Source organism: Symsagittifera roscoffensis, chromosome 10 (assembly GCF_963678635.1).
Source record: "Symsagittifera roscoffensis chromosome 10, txSymRosc1.1, whole genome shotgun sequence".
Classification (NCBI taxonomy): Eukaryota; Metazoa; Xenacoelomorpha; order Acoela; family Convolutidae; genus Symsagittifera; species Symsagittifera roscoffensis.
In genome coordinates, this window is record NC_087071.1 from 8,788,233 (window position 1) to 8,796,564 (window position 8,332).

At 45.0% G+C, this 8,332-nt stretch overlaps 1 protein-coding gene across 1 annotated transcript in view; it reads left to right on the plus strand.

The window, feature by feature from the left end:
* The window catches only part of LOC134855191 (uncharacterized), a 623,579-nt gene that overhangs the window by 361,700 nt on the left and 253,547 nt on the right, over window positions 1-8,332 (plus strand). The window lies entirely within an intron of this gene.

Consider the following 8,332-nt stretch of genomic DNA (forward strand, 5'->3'; position numbering starts at 1 on the left):
TGAACCATGATGAGGGGAATCGTGAAGAGAGACCAGGAAGATTCCTGACGTTGAGACTGCCGATTGGACAACACGTGAAGATATTCAGGCAGCTGACGACACCACCTGGTCATGTGAAGGAAAGAGTGTACCCAAAACTAGTGAAACAAGATGGTGATGCCCAGAGATATGGCGGATTGACAGCGATAAAGAAAGATGAGACCATCTTCGCCGCCTATGACAAAGCAGAGATGAGGAAGGCCAAGATTATGGTAGTAGCGAATTCAGAGTTCGTGTACACCTCCAAGTCTTTGTTTTGGCCGGACGTCATAATGTTGGCAGCGGTCGACCTGGACCTACTGCAATCAGTATCTTTGGCTATAGGGGTACAAAGGCAGACGGACATGAACCCAATTACGATTGTGTTTGCTGGCATCAAGGACCATCTACACAGTAGAGGTTTTCTGAGCAGACTCAGAGATCCTACAACAGCAGAAAACGCAGTATGGCCAGCGATAAAAGACAACCTGGAGCCGATGGTGAAGTGGTGGATGCGACGAAGGAGGGGTCATTCAATAAAGTGGCATTGAGAGTAGTATTCGCGTTGTCTCCGGGATATGTACATCTCCCGGATGGATTGAAATTCGTGTATGCAATTGTGGCCTTACTCTCGGAAGGAAAATATCAGGTGATCATATCAGCCCCGAATAGCATGATAGAAATGGAGAACCTGAGGCCACTTAAGGCTGAACTGCCTGCAGTATGGTCAGATATCTCAAACGCGATGAGAGGATTCAAGGACCACGCGCTACACATGTTAGTGTTGGACGAAGTGCTGGGGTTGGAACTGTCCAATTTCAGTCGACAACTCAAACTGAAACCGGGAATAGACGACGACCATCGAGTGATCACGGCAATGTCCAACGACTTATGGTTCCGAGCAATGGAAGTGGCAGGTGAAGATACAAGAAGAAAAAATTCACTAGAGACGAGAGCTCATCTGGAGGCGATGGTTCTGAGAACCAAGCCGGAAGCCAACCAGTGGCTACACCTGAACCCTAGAGTAGCGGCATTGGGTGCATATGCTTTTGGGCAAGGCCCCGTGATGATCACGAAGATACATGCCTACTTGTTAAAGGAGGTGAACCTGGCGGAAAATGCCGGAGAAAAGACCGCTGAGTTTGTAAACAGAATGTGTCAGATTACTCTGGAAACCTTCTGGACCCAGGAAGTGAAAAGACAGGAGGGCTTTGAAAGGACAGACAGCATGCTAGAAGGGTTGGGAGCCGGATGGACCGCGTCCTTCTTGGCAAAAGTTTACCCAAAAGTCTCGCACTATTTGATAAAAGAATTCCTCCAAGCAGTAGTGAGAGTATCGATAGTGGAACTAATAGCCTTGTTCGTGACATTCGGAGCGGAGAGCTTCGTGAAAGGACCGGCGATACTGCTCACCGATGGAATACAGAACCTGCGGCTAGACGGACTTCTGACATTGATTGCAATTACCCACGGAAACTTGGGAGGACTAATGATACTGGCACGTTGTCCAGAGCAGATGAAAGAGAGAGTGAGGAACTTGGACATGAAGAAGTCCACGGACTCGTGGAACAAGATAAGAGACCTGAGACACACTCTTATCCAGTATCTCTTACAAGAAAATCGCTTTGGAACGGGAGAAGACGAGACGATTGAAAGAGAGGAGGATGTTAGACGACTTGTCGGAGGCATGCCGCTGTTAACTGATCTGAGTTTGGCTATGAGAACCGATCCCTTGGCGCTGATCAGAGGAGTCACGGAGTTCGTGACAGTGATCTATGGACTAGCAGTCACGTTTGCGTTCCCTGACGTTAAAGTGGAAGCATATAGGAGGTCGGTGCTGCACCTGAACCTCATATCGGCAGTGGACGGTAGTACACTGAACTGGTGTGAGCAGCACACATTACGGGAGCTCATGAGTGAAGATCTGTTATTTGCGAAAATATCGGAGCCAGAGATGACAGTCATCAATTTTGACGATCACTTCCGTGATCGCATGGGAGAAGTAGAAAGAGGACACATCGAGGTGTTTCCAAAGCTTTGGAATCTGAGACCCTTTGATAAAATCAATGGTGAAATAACCAGAGTGCCTCGTCTCACTGCAGCATATCACAAAGTGAGAGAAGAGACGAAGGACTGGGGCGATTACAAGAAGCTGCCGGAAGCAATCCCTGAAATCCCCCTGATAAGAAGGATGTTGCTCGGAGCAGTCTCCGTGGTACAAACTCCTAGATTGAGAGCATTCGAGACCAATCAAAGGAGAGTAGGGAATTTCGTGGGAACGATGGATCCATACTTTGTGGGGAGAAATGCCGCCGTGTTACAGTACACACGATTCGCATACACGGATCAAGCGACGAGAAGGCGAATAAGCAACGCCACTACTCCCAAGCCTGGAAGATTTGATGAGGAATGGATTAGGCTTAGCTCCGATGAGGATGAGAGGCAGGACCGAATTGCCTGAAGCCTCATTAATCCTGACTAGTGTAAAACAGGAGATGAAAGTGGGAGGAATATTGCAGACGAGAACCTTCCTAGCACCCTTCGGCTGCGAAGAAATCAAAGTGGTCCATGGAGAAGAGGAAAATAAATCGGCCGGTACACTGCTCATACCGAGATTCCAGGAAGGAGCCGAAAATGACGAACAAGGACCATCGAGCCCGAACAAAGATAAGTCAGAAGGAAATGACGGACAGGGTGGAAGCCGTCAAACCGAAGAACCCATGCAACAAGATCAAGCTGGTGGGGAAGACGACAGGGCATCTACAGGAGGAACATCCAGCCTGGATTTCAATATCTTCAGTAATCTTGAGAACAATGCAGATACGTTGGAAACGACTAAGCCAGCGGATGAAGGCATCTCGACACTGGAGCCTCCGTCAGCCTTTATGGAAATGAAACGGAATTTGCCGGAGAGCAGCTCTCTTGGCAATTTAAGAAATAACGACCAGAGAATCCTCATGGAATCACTTCGGAGGAGAAGAATAGAGGCCTCAGCCAGAGTACCTTTCTTGGGAACGCTGCCCGAAGAAGAATGGGAAGTACATCACCGAGACCACGAGAGTAGGACGGGATGCAAACTGGACAGAGTGGCGTTTATGGAAGAAGTGTGGACCGTGGTTCAAAGCTATGGGACTCAGTCTATTCTGAAAACGGGTCTCAACCAACCCTTGATGAGAAAAGTACTTGATAAGCTTGATGAGTGTGAAGGGAGACTGAGTGAGTTGTTGATCGACTCAGCCACTGATGAGAGTGAAGCGAATTCTCCCATCAAGATGACACCGCGGGACGATGAAGGAGAGGTGGTGTATCTGTCAAGAACCAGGAGAGGGACGATGCGATCAAAATTGGTGATTGATAAAATCAATGCGATGAAAATGAAGTTAGGCAGCAGAGTGATGCCGAGGAGAGTTGGAAAGACGAAAGTGGATTCAGAAATATCGATGAAAGCTGGTAACTCAGCAAAAAGGAAACGAGTTTAGGAGGTCATGGATTTGGGGCAAGGTGATTATCAACTGCCTGGCACAGATAAAAATATTATCTGATATAGCGATGGTGCCACCCATTCTCATGGCGGGGATAAAGTCAACCGAATATAAATCCAAAAGGAGTGACCGCACTCTGACTGGAGCATTCTTAGAAATGGAAATATCAATGGCCAATGTGGAGAGAGCAAATTGAAAGACTTCAAGCCATCTCCCATGAATCATGAAAAGGGAAGTGTCGCAGGACAACTAACTCCAGTAGAGTACAACCGATTAACAGTATCGGAGACTGTGTCGATATGTGAACCCACCGGTGGATACATGGAGATGTTAGAATACCGAAACTCGGCTAGAGGGTATGTAATGGCCCTGGAAGACGAAAAAGCCATGGAGGGTTATCTGGAAACGATGTTGCAAGGCACCACCCTCAAGCAGAAGGCGTATGGAACTGTGGCGTCGTCTGACATACAGGCGGAAACGATCGAGCAGTTAGTGAGCCTTCCATGGAAAGCAGTAGTATTGAGGTATTTCGAAGAAGAAATGAGGACTACGCCAAGAATACATGCTCTCGTGGCAGTACCTTACGTAAGAACAGAGTTACAACTAATGTTCGCCTGGTGCATGATGGGACTGACTCGCGAAGAATATGATTCAGAAGAAAGGAAGAGATCAAAAGAAGAAAAGGTTTTCCTTATGACGAATCTGGGGGATCTGATAGTCCAGGAGGGAGCAGCAGTAGCGTGTGCGAAGCGGAGAGACGCTCTCTGTTTCATTCGATTCCTGATAGAGCAGATTTCAGTACCTGCATTAAACACTTGTGTTAAAATGTTGAGGGAAGGCGATGAGCGAACGAAAGCCTTATTCTTGCTAGCACTGCTGGATATGCAGCAAAGTAAACCGATGAGGGTGAACATGAAAGAACCTGAGGAATTGGAACCCATGAAAAAGATAGACGAAATCAGGAGATTCTCAAACAAGGAGCTGAGACTCACTAAAGAATCTATGGGAGCATTGCCGAAATCCAGTGAATACTGTGGACCTATCAAGAAGAAATCGTATGGCTACGTATCCGGGATCATAGGGATCCTGTACAATCCTTTCCTGAGTGAAGACATACGGGATTGCTTCTTCGATTATGAGCAGGCGGTGTTGCTAAGATTCTGGACGTCCAGAATTGTAACGATTAAGAGCGTTAACAATCCACAGGCCAAATTGTGACTGGTCTTGGAAGAAGAGGTGACTGCACCTTCAGTACCAAAATCCGACAACAGAGTGGAGTTTGGGTTGGGATTCTCAGATGAATTACTGAGAACGAGCTTGATGACAGTGTGGGAATTGATGAGGCCATCATGGTGTCCTAGTCCCAACGCTGACTCAATATTACGGGCGACACAAGACGTACAGAGGGAACTGAATGCAGACTGTAACCTGCGTGACCTCAACATCATATATAATGTGATGATAACGGCCTCTAAGAGCAACGGAGAAGATAAAGTGGAGTTGCCTGGCTGGGGACCAGAAGACTGGGTCAAACCTGGTAGCTGTCTGGCGGAAGTCTGTGGACTGGAGGGTCACGTTTTTATGGAGGTCTGAACTGTGTGAAGACCCTGGAGAAACAACACAAGCAATTGACAGTATTGTTTGGAAACGTAGTGATGAAAGCTAGAACAGAAACGGAACTGATAGCAGATTGCCATGGAGGAACCGATGCGAATCTAGTGACTGCACTAGGATTCTAGAGCATGTTTGGTTCATTAGAGTCACTATTGAATCTGGAACAGAAACATGAGATGGTCACAGCCATCAGCGTAGAAGTATTCCCAGGAGTGCTGCAGACTGAGCAGAAATACATAGGAAAATGGAGGGAAGCAATCGAGACAAAAATGAACATCAGACACAGCGAAACTTATTGTAGACCATCAGGAGCACGATATTTGGTGGGTTCAAATTTGGCTCCAATGTGCAAGAGCAGATACCCCGTACATTTCGTAGCTGTGGACGTGAAGAGTACAAGAACGATTGTGGATCAAGCCTTCTCAGTGCCGAAGTGTGTGAGACTGGCGAGAATGTCCGAGAAGTCTTACGAGTTACTATGTAAGATGTTCTCAGCAGTTCCAGAGAGAACCAAAGAAGAATTGGAGTCAATATTAGGGAAGAAGTTCATGGGATATGTGAGCGGGATTTTCAGTGACTTTGGGAGACAGAAACAGAGAGGATCAACTGTCATAGATTACAATGCAGTAGATGAGAATGATGAAGTCCACCGAGTGATGATGGAAGTGGAACCATTGCTGGAAGCTTCGGGAAAACGTAATTGGAATAGCATCAAGTTGACGCGTGACGAGTTTCCTTGCCACTGCTTGCTGCAGACCTGGTGGTATCCCAAGCGTAGTAATCTGATGTTGATCTGGGAATCTGGAGAGCTGCTCTCCATGGGTTTACCAGATTCATCACAGCCCGTAACAATAGTGATAGTGGGAGTTATGATGGCGATACGATGGCTGGAAGCTCATGTGAGAAAAAATAATAGACAGGAGGCACCGACGAGAGAACAATTGCGGAAATTAGATTGTCTAAAAGATTTAGATCTTTTTGAGACAATGTGCAAAGTTCTAAACATTCCGATGGAAGTGAAGAAGATATGGGCAAGAAAACGATTGATGCCATGGTTCAGAGCTAACATGACTGCATGGTTGTACGAGTATGCGAAAAAGCATATGTCGAAGCATGGCAGAGTGTACAGTGAATATCAGCTGGACATTGGAGCAGGAGCTTTCCAGCGAGCTCTCGTGACTCATCGGAATGCAGTGACCACCGCTGTGAAAAGAATATCCAGGACGAGTGAACGTAGTGGAAAGGAGAAAGCAGAGATGCTGAAAGAAGATTTGGAGAGAAACGTGACGTTGTGTCTCCACGACAGCTTCTGCAGGAACAGAGAATCTAACGTGGATCCCCTACCTTGCTGCAAACAGAGGGTAGAAGAGCAGAAGTGTTGGAGGACGGCTTCCAGCAGCGTCAGGATAGCTAACGACGTGTTGCAAGATACGGAGACTGAGAGTGCAGAGTCAGTATCACAAGAGGAAGAAATGGAGCATTGACGAATGACCGAAAAACAAGATGAAAAAAGAGACGAAATTAGAAGAATTTAGAAGTTTTAGAAATTCTAAACGACGAAAAAAGAAGAAAACAAAGGAGTGATGAAGAAAAGTTAAAACTCAGAAATGTTTTATGTGTGTGAAAAACTCAAGTGAGAAACCAAGCAACCAAGTTGTAATTGAAAACTGAAACATTTAGTTGAGTTTTGAAATTGTTGCATTTATAAATTTGCATTTTGATTTTAGTTGAAGTGGCTTTAGAGACACTCACTTACTATTTATTTAGGAGGGCTTAAGTAAAGGAGTATATTTAAATATTCCAGCCTGCATGACTGTTTTTATTCAGCTAGGAGAACTGATCACTTTGTGGTGACATGAAAGGCTTGGGTAATCTCTCGAAGAGGGAGATTGTTTCATTGTTCTTTCTAACCACAGAGTTTCTTAGTTTTAATATTCAGGACAATAACAAGCAAGATTTCCGAAGGGAAGAAGCATAGTAGGATAATTTTAGCTTGTTGGTTGGCAGGACTGTCCTGCAAGCCAACACCTTTTAAATCTAAGAGAAAAAGTTTTAATCGGGACATCGACATTGGAAGTCGGAAAATATGTTTTATCTTAGGTCATATCCTCAATGTGCAGATAAATGAAAGAATTTGAAGGCTATAGTGATGTAGTATGATGCCATTTATATTCTGCAGTGAGTCGATGTGACGTGGATAAAAGTAATTTCGTGCATTTTGTAAATTCTGTTCGATGACACTGTATCTATTTTACGAACATTGCGAGATTCAATGAGGACATTGACCGGACTGTCCGGGGAGTATGTGACATTCGACCAGAATGTGTAAAATGCAATATCTGCAGAATTCGAAATTTTAGCAGCGAGCCTTCCGGATTGGTGATTATTAAGAATTAAGAACGTTATTGGAACGATTGGTCAAACGGTGAGGGCTAGAATATTCTGGTATTTTAAAATTTTAAAAATTCGAATTATGACGTCATATTTCTGAGAAACGTCAGAAACGGCCATTTTGGCAGAAAAGCTAAAAGACAACAGAACAACATTAGTTGCGCGGACGAGAAGTACGAAAATTGGGAGAAAAAACAATAGCCGATTGCAGAAATAGCAGTGAACACTCCGAGTTGCAACTATTGTGTCGCTACAATAGTTGCAAGGCCGTTGCAGACAACGGTGAAGGGTGGAGGACAGCCTTCCGGATAAAGAAGAAGTCAAGATTAGCGAGCTTGATTCAGTGGATTCAAGAATCCAGAAGGGTTTCGGGACTGAAACTTTTAGCCTGTTATATAGACTTTTAGCTTCTTTTCATGTCCTGATTTGAATTTAATTAACATCTAGATTCATTTTGATAACGATGTAAAGCTAGGAGTTGGGGGAAAGGGTTGATCCATCTTCGATGGAGATGATGATTTTTATCTACTGAACAAAAACAATAGTAATATAAAAAATAGTAGTAGCCCTGTTTTTAGGAGTGACCTCGTGGTCTGGGGATACTGAGACCCAGCCATGAGCTCACTATTTCTGCATGTAATCTAGTTAATTTGAGTGTTTTGACCGAAGCCGAAAGCAGTAACGTTTTTGTCGACCCGATGTTAGAAAAGACCACCGAAAAGTACTGGCTTGGTAGAGACGGTGAAAAGCATGCAAAGCTCTGTTTAGACGTTAGCCAGTCGTCTTAAGACTTAGTTTTGTCTTCCGTCGATATGTATCTTCCGGGC